We start from the raw sequence: 23841 nt of genomic DNA, 5'->3' as shown, positions 1-23841 counted from the left end.
TTGGGACATTTTCCATCAAACACACTCTCCCCCTTCAACGACCAGAATTTGCTGGGTTTTTGGTCGATAGACCTCTCCACTGCCAGCATCTCTTCTGTCAGCACATTTATCTAGATTAATTCCCTCTGGCTTCCGCCCAACCTCCCTGAAGAGCAAGATGTGAGGCCCCACAATGGCCTAAGATTCGTAAGTAGGCAAGAAGAGAGGACAATGTAAATAAAGCGAGGAGGCAATCTTGAGCATGCAACTGTCTAGAAAGAGTTTTCTGAGCTCTTTAGATGCTGCGAGCTATAAAATCTTACCATAGTGTAAATGTGGATACTGGGTCAGGGGACAGCTTTAGAATCAAGTGGGGGTTGTCTGTTCTCTTCATAAATATGCCATGTACATTTGGACAGCCTGAAAATCGATTCCATTCAGAAACACGTCATCTGGCTCACAAAACTCGGACTCACTCACCCCATGTTTAACCATCAGGTCCCCTTTGACTGCGTCTTCCTACTCCTCCTTTTCTCATCACTAGTTGAGGAAACTCAAGCATCTGCCAGCACTTACATTCCAGCCTCTATCACAGATCCCTAGAAGTACCAAGCACAAAGGCAATCAGTGCCTGTGCAACCACACACAGGCATGCACATACATACACACATCCCCAGATGTAACAAAGGGATCAAAACGTGTGCACGTATGCATGCACACATGTGCACGCACATATACACACACATATTGATCTGCTCTGGGCTTTTAATTCTCTGTGATTCTTATAAGACCCTGAACACAGAAATCAGAACACCTTTTAAACTTTGAGATGGAGATATCATGTGACATATTTGCCAGACTTTATGTGTATTCCTGTCTATGAGGATGAGAACCACTCCGGAATGTCTGTTTCTTTCTGGGAAAAGGTAATAATGGATGGAGGCATTGGCAGGGAAGGGATGATGGAAAGCTTGAAGACCAATTCTGTTGCATTTTTGCTTTCAAACCCAGGATACAGGAAAACATCATTTACAATAACCAATGCAAGTTATTCCAGATTATAAACCAAGGACATGACAAGAAAAATTCTGGTAAGTAATTTTAATAAAAACTGAAAATTTCCCATGTCCTTGCTAGGTATGGAAATAACTCTCAAAAGATTTATATAGTTGTCAGTCTTCTCATGGCCAAGGGAGACTCCTACACTTTCTTCCAGGCTTGTTACTGGTATTTAGTCCACTACAGCATCAACTGAGATTTTCTTTCTGAAAATTTCACATTAAAAGGCATAAATTCCAAGTGGGAAAAACAAAGCCTAAAAGTGCATTCAAATCTTGTCTAAAAGGAAAAGAAATGTTTGACTAATCGTTGGAATTAATATATGCGAAGGTAGGATTTGTGGTCCATAAACCAAACGGGGTGATCTGCAGATGATCCAAAGACAGAAAAATTGTCAGTGAGTCTTTAGCACTGTTCTTAGGAGAAGCTTCTAAGAAGCTGGCATTGTAAGAATTGGGGCCACGTAGCAGGTGTATCCCCAAACCCGGAGATGGATCTCAGAGGATATTAACCTGAAGCCCGGGCCTTGCTCTTGACTCCCGTTCCTTTGACTCCACATTTGATAAGAACACATTTGATTATAATCTGGCTTTCCGTATAGAGTATAGGGAATGAATACTTGATCAAATGGCATGAACATCCCAGTTGGCCTGCCAACTTTGGCTCTTGTTGCAAAAAAACTGGCCATCGGTTTGTGCACCACTTGCTTGAGAGGTGGGTTTTTTTTTTTAATATATCTTCACTGGAGTATAATTGCTTTACAATGGTGTGTTAGTTTCTGTTGTACAACAAAGTGAATCAGCTGTAAGTACACATATATCCCCACATCACCTCCCTCCCATCCTCCCTATCTCAACCCTCTAGGTCGTCACGAGTGGTGGGTTTTGCATTAGCCTGACTTCTAGAGAGCTAGCATGTTATGGTATAAAATCAGATTCATTAACCTGCAAATTTGAGGTGATCCAACTAATTCACTCCTCTCTCCCCCTACAGTCCTGTTCCTGCCATTTGCAGAGCCCCGGGCAAAAGTACAAATGGAGGACTCAAGCCTGCCTTACCCCCCTTTTCTTCCCACCATCAGCTCTAACCATCACAACAGGGGGGTGGGGGGTAGTTAGGGGGCCTATGTGAGCATCCATAGGGACACCCGAGTCATCAAGTCCAAGATCTGTCCCTGTCCCTGCCTACCCAGTAGCCACTCCTTGGCCATTTCTGGAGCCCAGGGGTGTGGATATGGCAATGGCTATCTTTGGGAGAACAGACTCAAGGAAGAGGCTGGCATTTGCTATAGGCCATTTGGCGAGGATGTTCTGGGGCTGAGGGTTGACCTCAGGGCAGACACATCTCCTTGGCTTCACGGACACCCTCACTATGTGGAGAGGGGTTTGCCCAGAGGAAGACCAGAGTGGGGCCCAGGCCATCGGACAGAGTTGCCCAGTTCTAAGGGTGACACTGCCCACATGACCAACCTTTCTCTACTTTTAGGACATTCAGGAGTGACCATATTACCTCTTGGGAGGACCTCTCTACCTCAGCCCTCTAAAACTGCAAGACTTCTCAATAGAATGTTATTTGCCAACTTGTGATCCAAGGGGTATCTGACACAAGTCTGTGGGCCATAAGCAAAGCCGTATACTGTTTGAAATTGCTCTTCAGAGAACTGGAAGTAACTTTGGGGTTCTCTATTAACATTTATAGAGGTTCCTCAGGCAATTAGACTGAATTCTGACCTATGAAGAAATGAAGGCCAGGGTCACAGCCTCACCTCTCTTAATTACAGGTTCAAGGACAGGAGACTTAACTGCTAATGGAAATCCTTAATCTGAATGAACCCGAAATGCTTGGCCCAGGGGAATTAGCACATAGTGTTAGCAAATGACATTCAAATTGCTTTAAAATAATCTAATCTTCCAGAGCTCTGTGCTTGGCTGATGGAAACAAAAATTTGAAAGGAACAACCTGGAACTTACTGGCTTATAAATGTGCTTTGGGGCGGGATGATTGCAAAAGCGATCACATTTTGTTCCAAGAGATTTCACTGCTTTTTCACAAACACTCTATCCAATCTTGCTTATAGAACAAAACCACAGAACTGCATTAAGAGTGGAGCAGAAAAGGATTTTAACCTACTCAGCCAGCTGGTCTATCACCTAGATTACATGGGGTGAGGAGGAAGAGAAAGATGTAAACATAATGTGACACACAGAGCAATCTCATGTGATTACCTGATACAAGATGCCTTAAAGATAAATGGATGGGAAATCAATGTTTACAAAGTTCAGGGTGGGATGACCAGTTGGTCGTTTCTGATAATATTGATATAGCTAAAGAGCTGTGGCCAGGAGAAGACTGGCCTCATTGGCTGTTCATATAATTTTATTTTTATTTTATTTTTTTATTTCATGTCAATCATTCATCCAGCAAATATTTAAGTACCGACCAAATGCAAGGCATTGTTCAACAAGAGAGCATTTCTATAGATTCTTTTCCTTTGCTTCCTTTCTTATGTTTTCTTCTACTTTCCATCTTTATTCCTTCACTAGGGAGGTAGTATAACAAAATAATTAGTCATGCAGGCCACGTAACCTACAGGAAGTTATTTCACATCTCTGAGTCTTGTCTTCCTCATCTGTAAAATAGGGATAGTGAAAATGCTGAGCTTACTTTGGTGGCTCAGCACACACTAAGCTCCCAATAAAAGTTAAATATGAAAAAAGGTTAGGAAAGAGATCATGATAATTTGCTTTATAGGCTGCTGAAGCTAACTTAGAGGCCACTTTTAGGAAAGAGTAGCATTAGCCAGAAATGAATCAAGGATGATATTTGTGACTTCCAATGTTTTATATTTCTTGAGCATGAAGAAACCACCAACATTAACTGAGCATATACCTTTTCAGGATATAAACAAAACTTTTTGAATATGTGATATTGGTTGGGGAGAAAACCAAAAACTTTTCCTCTACCCTCTTAGGTTTGGTGGCTGAGGCCCTGAAAAAGAAACTGACAAGAGACAGATTATCAGGAGAAAAAGGTTTATTTCATATCAGTAGGGGAGGTCTCACAGAAATGAAGCGAAAACTCCAAAGAGGCAGATAGACCTGGAGGCTTATGTACCATTTTAACAAAGAGTGATAAATGTGGAGACATGACAAAAGAAAAAGGATCTGAGCTTCCAGGAGTAGTAAATTGTGGGAAGGTAAATATAGGAGAAAGCTAATGGAAGACAAGGGTTGTTCATTTTTGTAAGGTTTGTAAGGCAGATTCCTCTCAGTGCCATCTCTGGGCTAAGGGTCTAGAGTTGTCTCCAGTGACTAAGAATCACTCTACCCCTCCTGGTACAAGAGTGTTGGGTAGGGAGGACATCTTCATGAAGGGAAATTTATGTCCTTCTTTTAGGCAAATAGGACGGAAGCTAGAGAGCTTTGTTCTGTGTCTATTTCTCAGTTGCCTTCAGCTCAAAATAATCCTTATGCCAAAGTGGCATATTTGGGGTGGCGTAGTCTTATCCCCTTTATATTATAAGGGGACAAGCCCCTGTACTTACTCTCAGCTGTGATTCCATAGTGACCAATCATTCCTTCCTCCTTGGTTTGCCCACTGGAGATCAGAAACTGTGTTCGGCACTTGGCAGAGTCCTTGTGCATTTAGTGGCTCCCTCTTGGTGGAATGAGAAAATTTTGGTAGATTGGTTCTCCTCTCTGTAGATGAAACAAAAAATACCACACAACTGGATAAAAACAATTTGGGCCATTAAAAAATCTTTAGGGTGGGCTAATCTGGCTTTATTAGATAATCAGTGTGTATGAAATAAGCAAAGAGAAACTAGTTACAGAATCCTGCCATGCACAGGGTTTCTTTGGTTGCTGCTGTTGTTGTTGTTGTTGTTTTAACTCAACAAATGTAAATTCTCAAAGCCTAACTTCAACTCATCAAATTCAGTTCTCAAGCAATTGGTTCTATTGTTTTGCCTGCAAATTTATCACAAGTCTTGATTACTTAGTCTGCCTTGCTACTAGAGGACCTCCAGAATTCATTGACAGGTCCTTTGGTTTCCCACTGAATGGCTCTGAATGTGTCTCCTCTTGGGGCGGGGATGGAATTCTGGAACCATTTTGAGTTGGGAAACCATTTGTCAGTTGATGCCTGGTCAAACAGGTTCAGTCCCCACCCAACCCCATACCCATGTAGGCCAAAGTAGCTTGAGGCTAGAGCAAGTATGAAGGTAAATTCAGGCTACTGAATACATATACTCTAATACTGGGATACAGAAACATATCGATTGATTATTTATTTATTTAATATATAATTTATTATAATATATGTTATTATTTACTTATTTATTATTTCCACACCAAACTCTCTCTCCTGTGGATAAAGTCTAGGCTCCTTTACACAAGAGGAAGTCTGGTGTAGTGGTTAAGAATGCGGTCCTGGAGACGGTCTACCCAGCCATTGGTCTACTACAGCCATCTTGCTACTAGGAGAAGGGGGTCTGCCTGAGGGTGAGGCCAACATGGCCAAAAGCAAAGCTAAGACAGAGTGAGAAACCAGGTCCTGGAAATGCTGTGGGGGAAAAACTATGTCACCCCCAAATATGCCATTTTGGCATAAGGATTATTTTGAGCTGGAGGAAAATGAGAATCAACAGATGCCAAAAGAAGCCTTCCTGGAGCTTCCCTTATCTAAAAGCAGAAACTTCTGAGAAATGAAGACTGCCATAAATCTCCTCTTCTGGGGAAGTTTTATGGCCATGAAGAGATGGAAAGTTGGCTCCGAGATGGACCTACACAAACAAACCTTCCTCCATTAGTTTTCCTATATTTACCTTCCCAGAGTTTGCTGCCCTTGGAAGCCTAAAACCTTTCCATTGTCTTGTCACTTCTCTACAAATGTATTGTTCTTTGTTAAGATGCTATGTAAGCCCCAAGTTCTAATCACTCCTTTGAGTTACTCATCACTGAGTCTTTTTCACAAAGTATATGCACACTGCACATATTAATAAACTCTGTTTTTCTCTCGTTAATCTTTCGTCAGTGAAATTTGCAGGGCTCCAGCTGGAGAACATAGGAGGGTAGAGGAAAAAGTTTTCTTTTCCTCCCCTACAATGCTATTAAAGAGCCCTGATCAAGCTGAGCTCAAAGCCAGAACTATCCCTAGATTTTTCAAACATGTAAGCCAAAAACATTTTTGTTTTGCCTAAACTATTTTAGGTGGGGTTTTTCCATCATTCACATTCTCTTCTCCATCTATCAAAATTTTCCCAGGTATCCAAGCCCAGTTCAAATGCACGCTCTATGAAGCCTTCCTTGTTCCCTCCAGGCAGAATGGCGTCTGCCTGCCTCTCTCCCTCTTTTCTGTTCCTGTGTAATACTCAATGAACACTTCTCTTAATGCCCTTACCAATTATGCCATGGGCCGTTAAGTGCCTGAGAACTCTAAAGCTAGATTGCTTATGTTGCAGTCCTGGCTATAACACCTGCTAGCTGTGTCATATCTTCCCTAATAGAATATAAGGGGCTCAAGACAGAGATCTTGGCTTAAGCCGTTTTCCTGTTGTGCCACCCACCTTGTTGTCCTATTCCCTTGAACAAGGCCTGATTATAGACCTACCTATGAATCCTTGCATTGCCCTCCACCCGCTCTCTCAATTAGAAGACTGATATTCCCTTGGTCTTCCTACTATGCTCAGACTCCAGGTCTTTGCCAGGCCCTGAAAACATGTTAGAATCCAGGACTTCCTAAACCTTTTCCATTCTGTTGATGCCTGATCAAGGTTATGACATAAACATACAGTCTCAGTGACTGACTGTTCCTTTCTGGATTCTGGAAATGGCTGGTGCTTAAAGACAGATAAATGTTGCTTCAGTGGTCTATCTTGCCTGCAGTTGACTCATTCCCAGAAATACAAAGTAATTTCTATTCCCTGGCTACTAATAAATGTCAGTTCCAGATCCATACTGTCTTGCCTTTGCTTTCCTGAAAGGCAATCCGAAGGGTTAACTGTTGACATAAACCCTTTACTCAAATGAACAGACTCCAAAGAGTTCGTGGAAAGAATATTAAATCCAGATGTTCTAAGATGTTGCCCTTGAGCTAATGGGAAAATAAAAACAACGTAATTTAATAGAGTCAAATGCATATAAACACATAACAGAAAGGATTGAAGGCTTTTAGACAATGACCTATGTTATGGTCCCATTTCTGTCACTTAATAAATAGATGACAGTGGGCAAATCACATAATTTCTGTGTTCCCTTCAGCAAAATGGGATTAATAATAAGCTATTTTATCTCTATTACACTGAGTTGAGATGATGACCAAATTGGCTGGTGTATAGTTGCTTTGCTACACATATAAGGTATTGTTGTTATTATTACTATTACCAAGTGATCCAGGGTGTGAAATCTAATTTCCTAGTGAGACTTTTACAAAACAACATTTGGTAATGGTTGAAATCCAACATCCTTGTGAAAAGCAAGTTTGACTCTTTATGAATTGGTCCCATTTATTTTGTGGGTAAATAAAGTAATGTATGAGTTTCTGAAGTCTGTTCCTGCTACTTTCATGTTTAGAGCTGACAACTATAATCAGATTAGGAAACAATAATGTAATATAACTACATAATTATAATTCTTATGACAGATCAATGAAATGGAGCAGAAAAGCAAGTGGGAGTATTGAACTGGAGGAATCCAAGTCTGGGTGCTGGGTAAAAGGTTCTTTAGGCTCCTTGTTCATGCTGGGCTTGAGCTTACCCCATTCCAATCGGCATTGGTTTTCCTGCTTTAACATTATACAGGTTATACTCAGACTTCTTCTCACCATGGTGTGAACTTAGATTCTTAGGAGCTATGAAATTTGTCTCCCTAAAGTACTCCTTGGCAAGATTAATTTAGCTGATGTCTGCCTGTAGAGTTACCATGTTGACATTGCAAAAGCAATCTGGGTAAAACTGATGGTGCCTTAGCACTAATCAAAGCAGTGACACCAAACCTTACTAATAGTCACTGATTGTATTCCTTAACACCAGCAACTCCCAACCTCGACTCCCTGAACACCTCTACACAGACAAGGTCTCCTCATAGGTTGGCCACGCAGCGTCTTTGGGAGGCTGGACTACTGAGGCATTGAGCACAGGCAAAGATGCCCTGTGCATGACAGGGAAGCTGACAGCATCTGGACTTTGGTTTGAGCAACGAGGAACTCAGGAGGAACTGGGATATACTAGAGATTAGAAGACCTTCTCTCAGTTCTGGGTCCTAAGAATTCTCCTGCTTTCTTGTCTTATATAGGAAGCAGTTTCAGGCTTCAATAATGTCTAATGAAACTTTGCACCAGACAGGTAGGATAAGCACTCAGAGGAAAAAATGAAACTGATTTAAAGGAAATGAGAAAATGCAAAGGGAATAATTCTGGCACACACTCCAGTGTGTAGATCAAGATAAATATCTGCTACTACGATAAAGGTACTGCATTTGTATTCTCCCTGTTTAGGGGACTGCTTATTTTATGAAAGATATGTCATTGAAGTGTATATCTGTTTGACATTTGTCCTAAAGCCAAGATGAAGTTTATTACGCTCTGCTGAGCCATTAATGTCTTGCAGAGTGGAAGTGTTTTTAAGGCAATTGATGACACCACAGAAAGGGCAAGATCAGAATTTGGAAAACCTTTGGTATATCCTTTGGAAAATGGACAAACATAAGCAGAAAGGAATCTAACAGGGAGAAAAGCAATTCACTAAAAGAGGAAAAATAAATGGGGTAGAGAAGATTGACTTTGTACACACATCTTCCACTTAGTCATTGGATCAGAGGACAAACACAAATCAACAGTTCCAGTCAACTCCCTGAATTCTCATTTTCTCTAAATAACACCACTTCTCATTTTTTCTTATTGCAGTATAGCTGATGTACAATATTATATAAGTTACAGGTGTACAATATAGTGGTTCACAATTCTTAAAGGTTATACTGCATTTGTAGTTATTATAAAATATCAGCTATATTCCCCATTTGTACAATATATCCTTGTAGCTTATTTTATACATAATACACCCTCTCATTTTAAATCTACCCAGATCAGAACTTTTCTTTTGCTGCAGGAATGCAATTAACCCCTCCTCATTTATTTTCTTCATTTGGGAAATATTTACTGAATACTTCCTAGGTGCCAGTCATCACATATACAAAGAAAATGCCACATGATCTTTGCTGTAATAACAAAGATGAGCCCAGTGCAGCAGCAAACCCTGTTTTTTTTTTTTTTCTAGGCACACAGATAGATGGAAATAGGCTGAGAGAAGGCTAAATAAGTTGCCTAAGGTCATACAGCTAGTAAAGTTGCAGAGCAGGATTTAAACTTAGGGTAGAGCAAATTTCAAATGTAGGTGACAGGCTCAAAACCAGACCATTCACTGACCATTGCCTGTATTTAAATCTCATGCTTATCCGAATTTCAGAAAGGACTTCACTAGAAGGTAAAGTTCACGTGAGCTGCCAACTTGCCCTGCAGTTAAGTAGCACCATGTGACTGAGTCTAGACCAGTAGAATGTAGGTGGAAACGGTAAGAAAATATTATATACCCCCAAATGTCTTGACAATTAGAGCTAGAAAGGGCCACTTAGGGACATCTAGGTGATATCTCCCACAAGAGAACTATGGCTTCAATGGACAAATTTACTTGTAGACAGTTATCATTTAGCCAGTAAGGTTTTTAACTTTTTTGGAATGGATGTGCCATTTTCTAGTTTGGCCCCATTTCCCATGACACCCACTGTCTCACATTTGACTACTGTCACATACTTGCTCACACTCATGCATGTAAACACCTGGCCCTTCCAGGCCTGACCCCTAAACACTTCTCTCACATTCCTTCAGGGGTGCTATCTTCCCCACCTGCCAGCCAAATGCTGATAAGCTAGTGGAAGATTCTGAGGACGCAGAGGATAAAGAAATCACAAGATGGAAGAATCTGGGATCCTGAATGACTGTGTGGAGTAAATCATGCCCCACTGGACTATGACATGAGTGCAAAAAAACCCCAAATCAAACACACTACTGTGTTAAGCCATTGAATGTTGAGGCTGATTTGTTTTAGCAGTTAGACTACCATGGCTAAACTGTGTCCTAGAAAAAAAAAGTGCATAGTCCAGTATTTTTATATTTATAGAAATATAAAAATATCACATCCATAATAATTACTCCTCTCAGAGACTTCATGGTATTTATAAACTCTCTTTGGTAACATATTCATAAAATTTCAGCCCTAAAAGGGAACATGGCAGCTCTTTCTACATGTGATATTGGAAATAGGAATAAAACACACAAACGTTTCAGGGGCCAGGCTTCACATGCAAGACTGTGAGAGAATATGTGAAAGCAATCAAATGTGAGACAGTGGGTGTCATGGGAAATGGATCCAAACTAGAAAATGGCACACCCATTCCAAAAAGCAATCAAACTGACTTTAAAACTTTATTGGGTAAATAATAAATGTTTACAAGTAAATTCGTCCATTGAAGCCACAGTTGTCATATGGGAGATGTCACCTAGATGTCTCTGAGTGGCCCCTTCTAGCTGAGATTGTCAAGAAGTTCTTGGGTGTATATTTCTTATCCATTTTCCTTGAAAATATCATACAAAGGAGAACTTCCTAGTCCAAGATGCCACTGTTTCCGGATCTTAGTGCTTTATTCCATTCATCTCTAAGAGTCCAAATCATTAACCTAATACATAATTATTGACAGGACTAGCTACATAATTTGTGGGGCACTTTGCAAAATGAAAATGTGTGGCCCCATGCAAAAAGCAGGAAAACAATGGCATTAAAGGTACTAAAACAAACTTTTCCTTCTTTTGTGGTTTCTCTCTTGATCTGTCATGGTGTTTTTTTACTTAATGTTTACTTAATTTAATTTTGCTACTTCATGTGTGCTCCCTCAGGTACAGGGATGCTCTTGGGGAAATGCAGATCCTCACAGGCAGGTAGGGCCCCACTCTAAGACTTGCTGCGCAGCACCGTGCCTGATGCGCCGGGCCCTGGGTGGGACAGGTACGTCCTCTGAGGCACTGCAACCTCCATACCAGCGTGCACTTGGCACCTGGATCAGGTGTGAATGAGAGCCTTGCCGCCTCGGTCGCCCTCTGAATGCATGGTGGTGTCGCGGGTCCAGGGTAGGATGGCTGCTGCCCAAGCCCCTCCTGGAGAAACCACGGCCACTCGCATCCAGGCTTCACACCACGTCCAGACCCCTGCCTGAGTCACAGTCCCCCTCACCCCCACCACGTAACCGAGGTCCCACCCAAGGCACAGAGAGTGGAGAGTGGGCAGCCAAGAACCCAGGGAAGCGAGGAGGTGCAGAGGTGGCCGGAAGTAGGACTACACGTGAGCTGAGCCGAGACTCCCAGTGCCCTGCCCAAGTGTCATTGTCCCATCAGACTTCACCCATAAAATACAAATTCAAAGGTAAAATTATTAAGAATTTCAAGATGGCGACCACAGAGCGTTAACCCCAAGTGTGGAGCTCTTCTGAGAGGGGCCCTGATTATGGAGCACCTACTAGCTGCTTAGCACCAGGGATGCAGTTATGATCAAAACAGACCAAGTCCCTACCCCGATGGAGTTTACATTCTAATTAAGTCTTTATTGAAGAGCAGATAAGCGTGGGAGGGGTCATACTTTGATGAACAGTTTAATTATAAGAAAGAGTTAGCAAATGGTCAGTTTTTAAGCCTACCAAAGAGACCTGAACTTTGCACAGCCCTGGGTTTGGACACTGCGCTTCCACATTTACTAGCCTGTGACATTGTGCAACTTACTTAACACTCTCTAAGCCTATTTCCTCATCTGTAAAGTGGGAATGGTAGTAATACCCATTTCTATAGGCAAAGAGCCTAGATGGGCACATCCTCATGGTTCCCTGTTACTACTTTTTTCTCTTTTTAATTGAGGTATAGTTAGTTGATGTACAATTATTATATGTTACAGGTGTACAACATAATGATTCACAATTTTTAAAGGTTATACTCTGTTTAAAGTTATTATAAAATATTGGCCATGTTTCCTGTGCTGTACAGTATACCCTTGTAGCTTATTTATTTTATACATAGTAGTTTGTACCTCTTAGTCCTCTACCCCTATCTTGCCTCTCCCCCCTTCCCTCTCTCCACTGGTAACCACCAGTTTGTTCTCTGAGTCTGTTTCTTTTTTGTTATATTTACTAGTTTGTTTTATTTTTTGATTCCACATATAAGTGATATCATACAGTATTTGTCTTTCTCTGCCTGACTTATATCACTCAGCATAATACCCTATAAGTTCATCCATGTTGTTGCAAATGGCAAAATGTCATTCTTTTTTATGGCTGAATAGTATTCATATATATATATATATATATATATATATATATATGTATGTATATGTATACACACACACACACACACACATATAACTTCTTTATCCATTCATCTGTTGATGGATACTTAGGCTGCTTCCACATCTTGACAACTGTAAATAACGCTGCTATGAATACTGGGTGCATATATCTTTTCAAATTAGTGTTTTCATTTTTTTTGGATGTATACCCAGGAGTGGAATTTCTGGGTCATATGGTAGCTCTATTTTTAGTTTTTTGAGAAATCTCCATACTGTTTTCCCCAGTGGTTGTACCAGTTTACATTCCTATCAACACTGTACTAGGATTCACTTTTCTCCACATCCTCACCAACATGTTCTTTTTGATGACAGCCATTCTGACAGGTGTGAGGTGATATCTCATTGCGGTTTTAATTTGCATTTCCCTAATGATTAACAATACTGAACATTTTTTCATGTGCCTGTTAGTCATCTGTATGCCTTCTTTGGAAAAATGTCTTATCAGGTCTTCTGCCTTTTTTTTTTTTTTTTTTTTTACTATTTTTGCTGTTACTATTTTTTAGTAGTAGTTCATAGTATTAATATCCATTAGCTTTAGCTTAAATGAACAGAAATAAAATGCATGGAATTGGAGAAGTGACTGTGGGAGAGAACAAGAGTATTCAGGTGGAGGAAGCACTTTTTTATCTCGTTGCAGCTAACTAACCCAAATTTAGGTTATTTTTACTTATTTAATGCCAGCTGAACGAGATTGTATCTTTTTTACTTTACTGAATTGACTGAATGATTTGATGCTGTATGAAAAAGGAATCTAATAGTATAGCTTCCTTTTATTTTTGTAAAAGAAAATTAAGTTTTAAAGTTAAATGAAGCACAGTTATTTCTGATTTCTAGAGGCAAGAAAACGATCATATGTCATGGATTTCTCACTAAACTATGAGTAATGAAATTTGGTGTTTATATTCACTTCCACCACTGACCTGTTAAGTGCATTCTTTCTAATCTATGGAGAACTGTAGTGGTAACACTTGTCACATTTCCTACTGAGGTATTTTGAGGATTAGGTCAAATTCTTAAAATACTAGCAGTTTAATGAAAGGCACTTAACTTGAAGAGGTGAAAAAGTAATGCAGGGGCACTGTTTCCTGATTTTTAAAAAGAATATAAGAATTGTTTGAAATACAGTTGGATTTCTACACACTTGACTGTGACCTTCCAGAAAAGCATTCATAAGTCTGGAATTTCCCAGAATGCTTTGCCAGGAATTAGTGTTGAACTACCAGAAAATCAGTATGACATGTAGCACACATTTTTCTAGATAGTAATTCACACACACACACACACTCACTCACAAACACCTTTCACTGTGGAGCTCCAGTTCAGGAGAAAAAGGAGTGTCCTAATCAGAGATGGAAAGGATTTGTTTACAATTTGTTCTAAAGAATCATTCCCAGCTGGAAATATACTTTAACTCATGAGGAAATACAACCTCTTTAGTTTTTATACCTTCCCTGAAAAATAGATTTTCTTTCAGATTTATTTTAGATTTTATTTTCATAACTTGTCATACAATTCCGTCAAGTCCTGCCTAGCATCTCATTAATATAAACTGCACCTAATCTAATATAAGTCATCTACATTTTCCCCTAAAACTTCTTTCCTCCCATTTCGTGTGTGTGTGTGTGTGTGTGTTTTCAGCAATTTTCCTTTAGCATAATGATGCTATGAATCTTTGTTAGAATTCAGCCATAGCCCTTTTCCTGAGAGCATGGGTGAAGCCTCCACAAATCTGGTCAGGAATTGCTCCTTATTGTGTCTGAGGATTTCTTTTCCACCCCTGGGTCTTCACGTTTCCATACTGCCAGAAGTCCTTTCTGTGCCTGGCTGAAAGCCCAAGATATTTAGACTCTCTTGAAAAATAAATCCTTTTCGTCTCTGGTTAGTATGCTTCTTGAAAATCTGTGTGCTCGGCGGGATCATAGGGTTAAAAACTTGAAGAACTGGGGGGTGGGGGGCAGAGAAAGAGAAGGGAGCCTGGGAAAAGAAGATAGAAAACTTTTGGCTTTTCATCTGGACTGAGTTACTTAATCACTGTACCTTCAACTAGATTCTCAAGAGACCCCAAGAGAGTTCCTCAACTCTCTCAGGAAACAGATTACTCCATCTGAGTGAAATCTTCCTTGGAAAATAAACTGCACAAAGACGGAAAAGATAATGTAAAGAGCTCAGCAAATGTGTTCAGTAGTAGTTAGCCGTTATCATTATAATAATATATCATTATTATATATCTTATAACATATCTTATTTAATTTTCTCAAAGCCCCCATAAAGTTGGTGTCATCATCTCTATTTTTTACTCATGAGGAAACAATAGGAGGTTAGGTAACGTACACGTTTGCTTAGCTGCTAAGAGATAGAGCAGGAATATTTAAATTCAGGTCTTTCTTGATTCCAAACTTGTTCTCTTTTCAGTATGTTGCAAAAAAATTCACCAATTTATTGTATAGAAACGCTGGCTTCTGCTCTGTGGCTGCAGGGTTTCTTATTGCCTACGACCCTGCTCACAGGTCAGAACTTCGTCCCAACAGCTTTGCTGAGAAGAGGGATGGGCATTCCAGAACACGTGTCTGGAATGTGAGGGTATTTCCACAGATGGGTTCAGTTGTTGCTGTCATTATGTACCCTTCCCCAACTCTCTACCTGGGAGAGGTCCTGGTACTACCACCACTACCACCACCACCATCACCTTGCTCTGACTAACCCTTGCTCACCTTCCAAGGCTTGGTTCAAACATTATGTTCTTAGGAAGGCCTTACCCGAACCTTGACCTTCTATTCTTTTAGTCATTTATTCAGCAAATATTTAATGAGGGCCAACCAGTGTCAAGTACTCTTCTGGAAGCTAAGGCACAGTATTGAAAACTCCCTCCGTCATGGCACTTTCATTCTTGTTTAGGTAAGGTTCTCCACAGCATCCTGACATTCTCATTCCTAACACTGCATGCTTGTGGTTATTTATTTGTTGGAATTTGAATTAATGTCATTCTTTCCCACAAATTCCTAAATCCAAAAAAAGGCACAGACCCCATGAGATTTTATTCATTAGCATGGAGCTTTGTACTTAGTAGTCACTCAATAAATGACTGAACAGCAGTGAGGCACATTAATCCACCTTTCTTCTAGGGCGCTTGAGCAACGAGTATTCTCAGTACCAACTCCCAGGAGTTCCTCAAGTGCTGTGCTCAGGCATTCAGTCTGGGAGCAAGACACAAAAAGTCCATAATCTAAAAGGGAAGGGCTCCATATGGAAACCTACCTCTTGTAAATGGTTCCTGCCCTGGGGATGTAGAGAGAGGAATTTTTACACAGTGCTAATGCAAGTAGAGGTTGGTGCAGCCATTCTGATAAGCAATCTTGCAGAATTTAGTCAAATTAAGTATGCATACATTCAGAATTCCAACAATATAACTCCTGGGTATATGTGCCAGGGATATTCTCACATAGGTCCATAAGAGGACATATACAATGGTGTTAACTGCAATATTATTTGTGAGTGTCTGTCTATCCCTGGGAAAGCAGATGGGTAAAACGTTGTGGAGGCACATGACTGGGCATGAGATGGCAGTTAGGAAAAGTGGATTATATATTCATACAGCAATAGATATACATACAGCAATAGGGAATATAGCAACATATAGCTAATATTAATAGACTAATATTTGGTGATTTAGAGGAAGAGGTAGAAAACAGAATGAGATGTTTAACATAACCATTTATGTAATTTAAAAACCCATGGCGGGGCTTCCCTGGTGGAGCAGTGGTTGAGAGTCTGCCTGCCGACGCAGGGGACATGAGTTTGTGCCCCGGTCTGGGAGGATCCCACATGCCGCAGAGCGGCTAGGCCCATGAGCCATGGCCTCTGAGCCTGCGCGTCCGGAGCCTGTGCTCCGTGCGGGAGAGGCCACAACAGTGAGAGGCCCGCATACCGCAAAACAAAACAAAACAAAAACAAACCCACGGGGAATTCCCTGGTGGTACAGTGGTTAGGACTCTTCACTTTCACTGCTAAGGGCGTGGGTTCAATCCCTAATCAGGGAGTTAAGATCCCGCAAGCCACATGGCACAGCCAAAAAAAAAAAAAAAAATCCATGAACACAAAACATTATGCATTCTGCAAAAACACCTGCAAATAAAAATATCTACCCTAAACACATTAAAATGACTGCCTATGGTGAAAGGAGCATGAGGATGGTGGTGAGAATAAATGGAAATTAATTTATGTAACAATTATTTAACAACATAATTTATTACATAAATTAATTTATAAGTAAAATAAGGGAGAAGCCTTGCATGACACTGATGTCACTGAACAGAATGTTCAAAAGTAAACAAACAAAATTGTCTTCCAGAGCATTTGCCCTGTCTGTGGCACCACTTGCCAGACTTGTCTGCATGTTGTGCCCATTCCTGATGCCACCTATAGATCACATGTCTTGCAGAGGTGCTTTGGAGTATCTTAAATTTGTTTCTTCTTTCGTGATGGTCACCCTTGCTCAGTTGCCCACGGTAACTGCTTGAGTACTCTGAGTTCCCAGTGTCTGCTCCTGTCCAGCTTACAGGGGAATTAGGCAAAACAAGGAATGTTGTTGCGGTTGGCTCAGCTGGTTCTGCCCCAGGAAATCACTGTGAGTGATCCATCTCTGTCTTGCTGAGAACGCTGAAGCCTTGCCTGCTCAATCATTCAAATGTGGCATCTGGGCAGGGCCTAGTCTCTCAGTTATGCAGAAAAGTTGACATAACTCCTGTTTTCAGTTTGGAGCTTGATGCCACATTAGTGCAGGTGTGATCTTGGTCTATATTTGTTTTTGTATGTTTCTCTGAACATAGGCAAGTGTCTAATGCTCCTTGATCCACCTCTAGCCCTGTGGTTCCCCATCATTGACATTGTCTTCTTGTCACAGCTCCCAAATCACTATTTCTAGAACTTTGGTTCTTCAGGCAACAGAGAAACCACAGCACCATGATGTGGTATTGGGCCCTTACTAGGTTGCATATATATATGCTAAGGGACTAAAACAATGGAAATGGCCTGAACATCTCAACCTCTGAGAAACCTGAGGTAGAGGTCCAACTAGCAGATGTCATGAAAAAAGCAGGATCAGAATTAATTTTAACTAGAGGGTTAAAACTAAAGGAAGAGGACAACCAGAAATCACTAGTTAGTTCTTAGGGAATTTTTTCTTATGTAATTTTTTTTTCTAAAAAAAATAATACATGCTCATTCCTGAAAATTCAGAAAGTACAGAAAAATATAAAGCTTAAAATTAGGCTGTGAAATAATTGCTGTAAAAATTGTGCTGTTCAGATTTTTTCTCTGTGCGCACACCCCCCCCCACATAGAATCAGAGGACACATAGTTTTTTCCCCACTGAGCAACATATAAACATCTATATTTTCATGTCTATAAATATATATCCATATCATTCTAGTTAATGGCTTCATGGTTTTCATTGAGTAGATATGTCAAATTATTTAACCAAATTCTTAAATGACTACATTTGTGTCATTTCAAATTTGTCAGTACCGTAAAGTCGCCAGCAGTTAACATCCTGTTTGTTCATCCTCACACATTTATCCAACTATTGGCTTAGGGTAAATTTCTAGGGGTGGAACTTCTAAGTCAAAGACTTCAAAAAGGCTTTTCTGCATGTCGCCAAATTTTCCCCTGGGAAGGTTGCACCAATTTACACTCCCACCCAAAGTGCATGCTTGTACCTGTTTCCCCAAATTCTCAGCAGCACTAGATACCATCCGTCTTCTTGATCATTACCATTCTGACATCTGGTTCTTTATTTGAAGCCTGGACTCCATCACCGGTAGCTTGACCTTTTTCAAGGTTAAGCAGACATGGCATTTTATTATCTAAAGAGCTCGCTTCTCAAGGAGACAAATCAGCTTTCCCCATAAACCAGTGAGTGTTTAGCCTGGTCTTCATGGTTGAACCAAAGTTTCCTTTAACTGTGTGCCTGGATTTCTGAGTTTTATTGGCAAGGACAGATTGGGCTTATTTCAAAGCTGAGTAAAATTAATGGCCAAGTGAAGGATCATCAGTGGTCAGGGCTGACCTAAACTGGAAAATCATTGTCAGGACACCACTCAATTGTACCCAGGTCACCATCCCTCTGATTTATCTTAGAACTCAAGCTAAACAGTTATTTATGTTCTACATAAAAATCTGTTATTCAGTCATACTATCTGTTTTAGGCATTTAAAAATGTTTTGTTAACAGTGAAACATTTCACTTAGATCTAAGAATATTAACATTTTAGGACTTTCCTGGTGGCGCAGTGGTTAAGAATCCTCCTGCCAATGCAGGACACATGGGTTCAAGCCCTGGTCTGGGAAGATCCCACATGCCGCAGGATCACAACTAAGCCCGTGCGTCACAACTACTGAGCCCACGCTCTAGAGCCCACGAGCCACAACTACTGAAGCCCATGCGCCTAGAGCCCATGCTCCGCAATGACAAGCCACCGCAATGAGAAGCCCGCGCACCGCAATGAAGAGCAGCCCCTGCTCACCGCAACTAGAGAAAGCCCGCGTGTAGCAACAAAGACCCAACACAGCCAAAAAAATTAAATAAAAAAATAAAAAATTAACATTTTAAATTTGCTTCACCTGAATTCTTTTTTACTAAAGTAGTGGTAAGATAATTACAGAAATTATGACATTTAATCTCCTAGGAATAATTTATAACCTTATAATTTATGTTTTCTTCCTATTTATGAATATTACTTCTATAAATACACACGCATACACACATACAATAATTTTTTTCCCACCAGGAGTCACTGTCCTCTCAAGAATTAGTTTTCTTTCCCTTCTTTGAAATGGTGTGAAGCAAAACTCCTAGCTTTGTCCTCCCAGTCAAGGGCAAAGTCCAGCCAGGGTCTCTGCTTCCATCCTCACACGACCCAGATGCCTCTTTTTAGCTTGATTTTTGGAAAATATATTGCAAGCGCTACTCAACCTATTTCCATATTTTACGGAGTTCTTAAAAAAAGATAAAGTTGCAAGTGACTTTGTTCATCTTATTGTTCTTCTGGGATAAGTTTGCTGGATGGCTTCTAGGGCCTGTGACTGGGGAGAAAAGAATGAAAGAGGGAGTAGCTGCAAGCGACTGGCTGAAGGAGGGTAAATATATGAATTCGTGGTAAGTACTCCAGATTATTTCCTGCACACAAGACCCTGGATTTCAAACAGGGGTGGCATAGGCTAAAAGTACAAGTTTCAAATTAGGGAAAAATGGGTCGAAACCCCAGCCATCTCTGCCATGTTCCCACTGTGTGACTTTGGTCATGGTATTTTTCTTCCCTAAACCTCAATAATAGTGTTTATTTTTGGATCATTTTAAGGATTAAATGAGTGAATGTATACAAATCTCTTAGGATAGCACTTGGTACATACACTACGCAATAATAACCGTTGTTACGTCTATTCATTGAGACCTGGCGATCATCTTTTCCTTCTTCAACACTATTATATTATACAATGTTATACTTCAAGGCAAAGTATAGAACCTGGGCTATACTTTGTATAATTAGGCAAACTACAGCCCATGGGCCAAATCCAAACCACTACCTGATTTTGTATAACTGGTGAGATAAGAATGGAGTTTACAATTATAAATGATTGAAAAGAGATCAAAAGAAGAATAATATTTTGTGACACATGAAAATGATATGAAATTCAAATTTCAGTGTCCATAAATAAAATTCTGTTGGAACACAGCCATACCCAACATTTACACATTGTCTTTGGTTGTATTTGTGCTACAAAGGCAGAGTTGAATAGTAGCAATAGTGACCAGATGACCTGCAAAGCTGAAAATATTGAATATCTGGCCCTTTACAAAGTTTGCCAACCTCTGCTTCAGGCAGTTGTTGAGCATGGAGCACGTGAGGGCTTTCGTCCTTGCTCAGGATCAAGAAGGATACTGCTCTCTGTCCCCTTTTACAAGTTTTGTCTTGTTTTTGCTAAAGGAACCATTTGGTCAAAGCTGTTCCCTGCAAGCAGCCGCATAGCACAGGGAGATCAGCTCGGTGCTTTGTGACCGCCTGGAGGGGTGGGATAGGGAGGGCGGGAGGGAGACGCAAAAGGGAGGGGATGTGGGAACATGTGTATACACGTATAACTGATTAAATTTGTTTAAAAAAAAAAAAAAACTGTTCCCTGCAATTTAAAAGGATCATCCTTGGCAATGGTATGCTAGTAAATACATAACAACCAAGGAAAAGAAGACCTGATGTGTACAGTTGGCTAATTTCTATGGTTTCAATACTCCCACCATGGCTGATTTCAAGCTATAAAATGTGTCATCAACTGGTTTACAAAATTCTTAAAACTTCAACCTTTGGTTCCTGTGAGCCATGCCAGCCAACATCAGCATGTCACTGTCCTTCATTTCCAGTGAGAGCCTCACTACTGAACTGCAGCCTGGAGCTCCGGGGGCCAAGTCTTACTGCACAGAGGGGCCATGATTGTTATTGAGTCACCAAGGAGAGGACTCACTTAGTTTCTGTTAGGGCCTTACATCAGAATACATGATCAGAAATACTGATCACCTATGAGAGATTTAGCACAGAGGAAAGCTGACACACACGTGGGGAAAGTAAGTGCTGTGAGCAAAGAAGTTGTTGATTAATATGGTAAGAGATTTGGTACATTTGGTCTTTGATCAGAAGATCTTAGGGATGCCACAGACCCTATAGATTCACCCATCTTATCCTTGTCTCCCTGATGCTGGCCCTTTTCTGAGCATGGCTGAAAGGGTAAGCCATGAAGATGTCTCAGGAGAGAGCATCCAACCAGAGAGAATTACAAGTGCAAAGGTCCTGGGTTGACTGCCTCTTAATTAACTTCCTCCTCTGTTATTCTTGTGGGTCCTGACTCATCAATTCTGCTTTTATTTTTGGAAAGTATTGGGTTGACTGTTTACACATTGATTAGATTGTGAGCTCCTAGAGGCTAGAATTCTCTTATTGGCCTTTGCATCTCCAGTGTCCACCACAATGCTAGTTACATAGTAAATATGCAATACACAGGACACATCATAGAACACCTGATTAATCTACCTCCCTCTCCGTGCCTCTTCTCGGTGTTCTTCCAGCAATTTGTTTAGGCTTTCTGAGAGAGAAGCTTATCTCCATGAAACAAGCACTTCCACACTGGCCCACTAGGTCCCCTTCTTCCCCCTTTTGCAGCCCACACTTTCCTCTTTCCAATATTCATACATGTTGGGGATGAATTTTCTTCTTTACACATCCTAGGAAAAAAATTTGAAAGTTGAGGCAGAGAGGCATAGCAAGGATTTGTAAACAAGGGTTGCCCACAGAGTGAACAGAGCTGTAGAAGAGGCTAAGGCTCCACCCCGATTTTCCACTTTCAGATCAAGTCAGAGGCTGGAGGCAGAGAAAGACATGAATTGCAGTCCCCCGTTTGACCAGTGTGTGAAAAAAAAAGAAAATGAACCCCGGTCAATGAAAACTGTCTGAAGAGCTTTCATTTAGTCATCTTTCTTCTTCAAATCAAGTGCCAATCAGTTTCACACTCATCCTTCTCTTTTGCTTCCTCACACCTTCCCTATGTTCCATCAATTCATCACTTTTTTGTGGTCCATGATTTTATATGGAGACAGGTGGTCTTGAATCTGCGTGATGTGGAGGCAATTCCAGGCTGTTTCCCAATGTGATCAGGGCTGTGCAGTGCCAGCTAGAGTAAGAACTTATTTGTGGCAGGAAATCCATTGACTCATAAGGTGTTATTTTTGCATTCCTTGTTTTTCTGATTATAACTATACTCTAGAAACATACTTGGACTGAAGCTTAAGCATGATGCATAAAAGCCCACAGAGTGTTCTGAACAGAGGATAATTTTAGTTCAAACCATTGGTCATGCTAATAAGCAAGGACACTTTCCATTTTAGGTTCTCATTCCTTCTCAGTTTGAACGGAAAACAAACTTCTGATTTGTCTGTGGTTTGTGTGCTAGGTTATTTTGCTCTTAAAACTGCAAGGCTTTGCTGGGTGACGTAGGTAAGCCCTTGGTTAAAACAGGCAGACTAAAGATGGCGGTGTGGGAAGACACGGAATTAGCATCTCCCCACACTAGGGCACCTGCCAGCTGCCAGAGGGGGCCTCTGACGCCCAAGGAGACGGGAGGAACCCCAAAGTGAACTGGTAGGACATAGGGGGACTGAGGGGGGAGGAGAAATGGAGGCCAGACAGGATCAGCGCCCCTGAGGCCAGGGAGATCGAAGAGGCAGGCAGGAGGGGCCCTCTGGGAGGAGCAAGAGAGGAGCGGAGGGCGATCGCCTGGCCCACTCAGGCATGGGGTGCCTCCTGAGCTCCCAGACTGATCTGCCTTCCAAAGCCCCCTCCAGGCCACGTGGGTCCTGGGGGCATAGGAGGGAGGCCAGGGAGATCAGGAGAGGTGGGTGGGAGGGGCCCTCCCAGACCAGAGGAGCAGGAGGGGAGAGGAGGGCATTTGCCCCACCCACTGGAGCCCAGGAAGCCTGCTGGGGTGCCAGGTGAAGTCCCCTGCCCTCTGAGATAGAGGAGCATGGGGGGCATGCCTGGGCCCCTTCTGTTCCTTGAGCCTAAGCCCCACCCCCCACTGCCCCCAGGGCCTTTTCCAGCCCTGGGGGTCCTGAGCATTGGCTCTGCCCACTGCCCAAACCTCACCCTTGCTTAGGTCCCACCCTCCACATCCAAGGCCTTTCCCCCTCTGCTTTTTTATTTCTTTTCCCTCTCCTCTTTTATACTCTCGTGGTACTGATGTACCTTCCAGTTGTTGGTTCATCTATATTTTTATTTCTATATTCTTCCTAACATATCTGTTAGTTTCCTAGTCTAATTTTATTTTTTACTTTGTTGTTGTTGTTTGTTTGTTTTTTTGCCACCCCAGGGCTTGTGGGATCTTGGTTCATGAGCCTGGAGTCGGGCCAAAGCTCCTGCAGTGGGAGCTCTGAGTCTGAACCACTGGACTAAGAGAGAACCTCAGACCCCAGGGAATATTCACCAGAGTGAGGTCTCACTGAGTTCCTCATCTCAGCACCAAGACCCAGCTCTACCCAATAGCCTAGAAAGCCCAGTGTTGGAAGCCTCAGGCCAAACAATCAATAAGACAGAAACAAAATCCCACTCATGAAAAAAAAAAAAATGAGATGGCAAAAAAACACATCACAGAAGAAGGAGCAAGGTAAAAACCTTCAAGACCAAATAAATGAAGAGGAAACAGGCAATCTACCTGAAAAAGAATTCAGAGTAATGATAGTAAAGATGATCCAGAATCTTGGAAATAGAATGGAGGCATGGATTGAGAAAATACAAGAAAGGTTTAACAAAGATCTAGAAGAACTAAACAAAC

General features: G+C 41.3%; 1 long non-coding RNA gene across 12 annotated transcripts in view; it reads right to left on the bottom strand.

The window, feature by feature from the left end:
• Positions 1 to 23841, bottom strand: part of LOC308625645 — a 259830-nt gene that overhangs the window by 74532 nt on the left and 161457 nt on the right. For 11 of the 12 annotated variants that reach the window (XR_014017130.1, XR_014017131.1, XR_014017132.1 and 8 more), the window contains 2 exons: positions 4583 to 4736; positions 460 to 578 (listed from right to left, as the gene is read on the bottom strand). This is a non-coding gene — a long non-coding RNA (uncharacterized lncRNA). The remainder of the gene's footprint in view (positions 1 to 459; positions 579 to 4582; positions 4737 to 23841) is intronic. The other variant, XR_014017140.1, reaches the window with a different exon arrangement.

This window comes from Mesoplodon bidens (genome assembly GCF_964165515.1).
Source record: "Mesoplodon bidens genome assembly, chromosome: 11".
Taxonomy (NCBI): domain Eukaryota; kingdom Metazoa; phylum Chordata; class Mammalia; order Artiodactyla; family Ziphiidae; genus Mesoplodon; species Mesoplodon bidens.
Note: the sequence above shows the minus strand (reverse complement) of the source record. Positions and strands in the feature narration are given on the sequence as shown.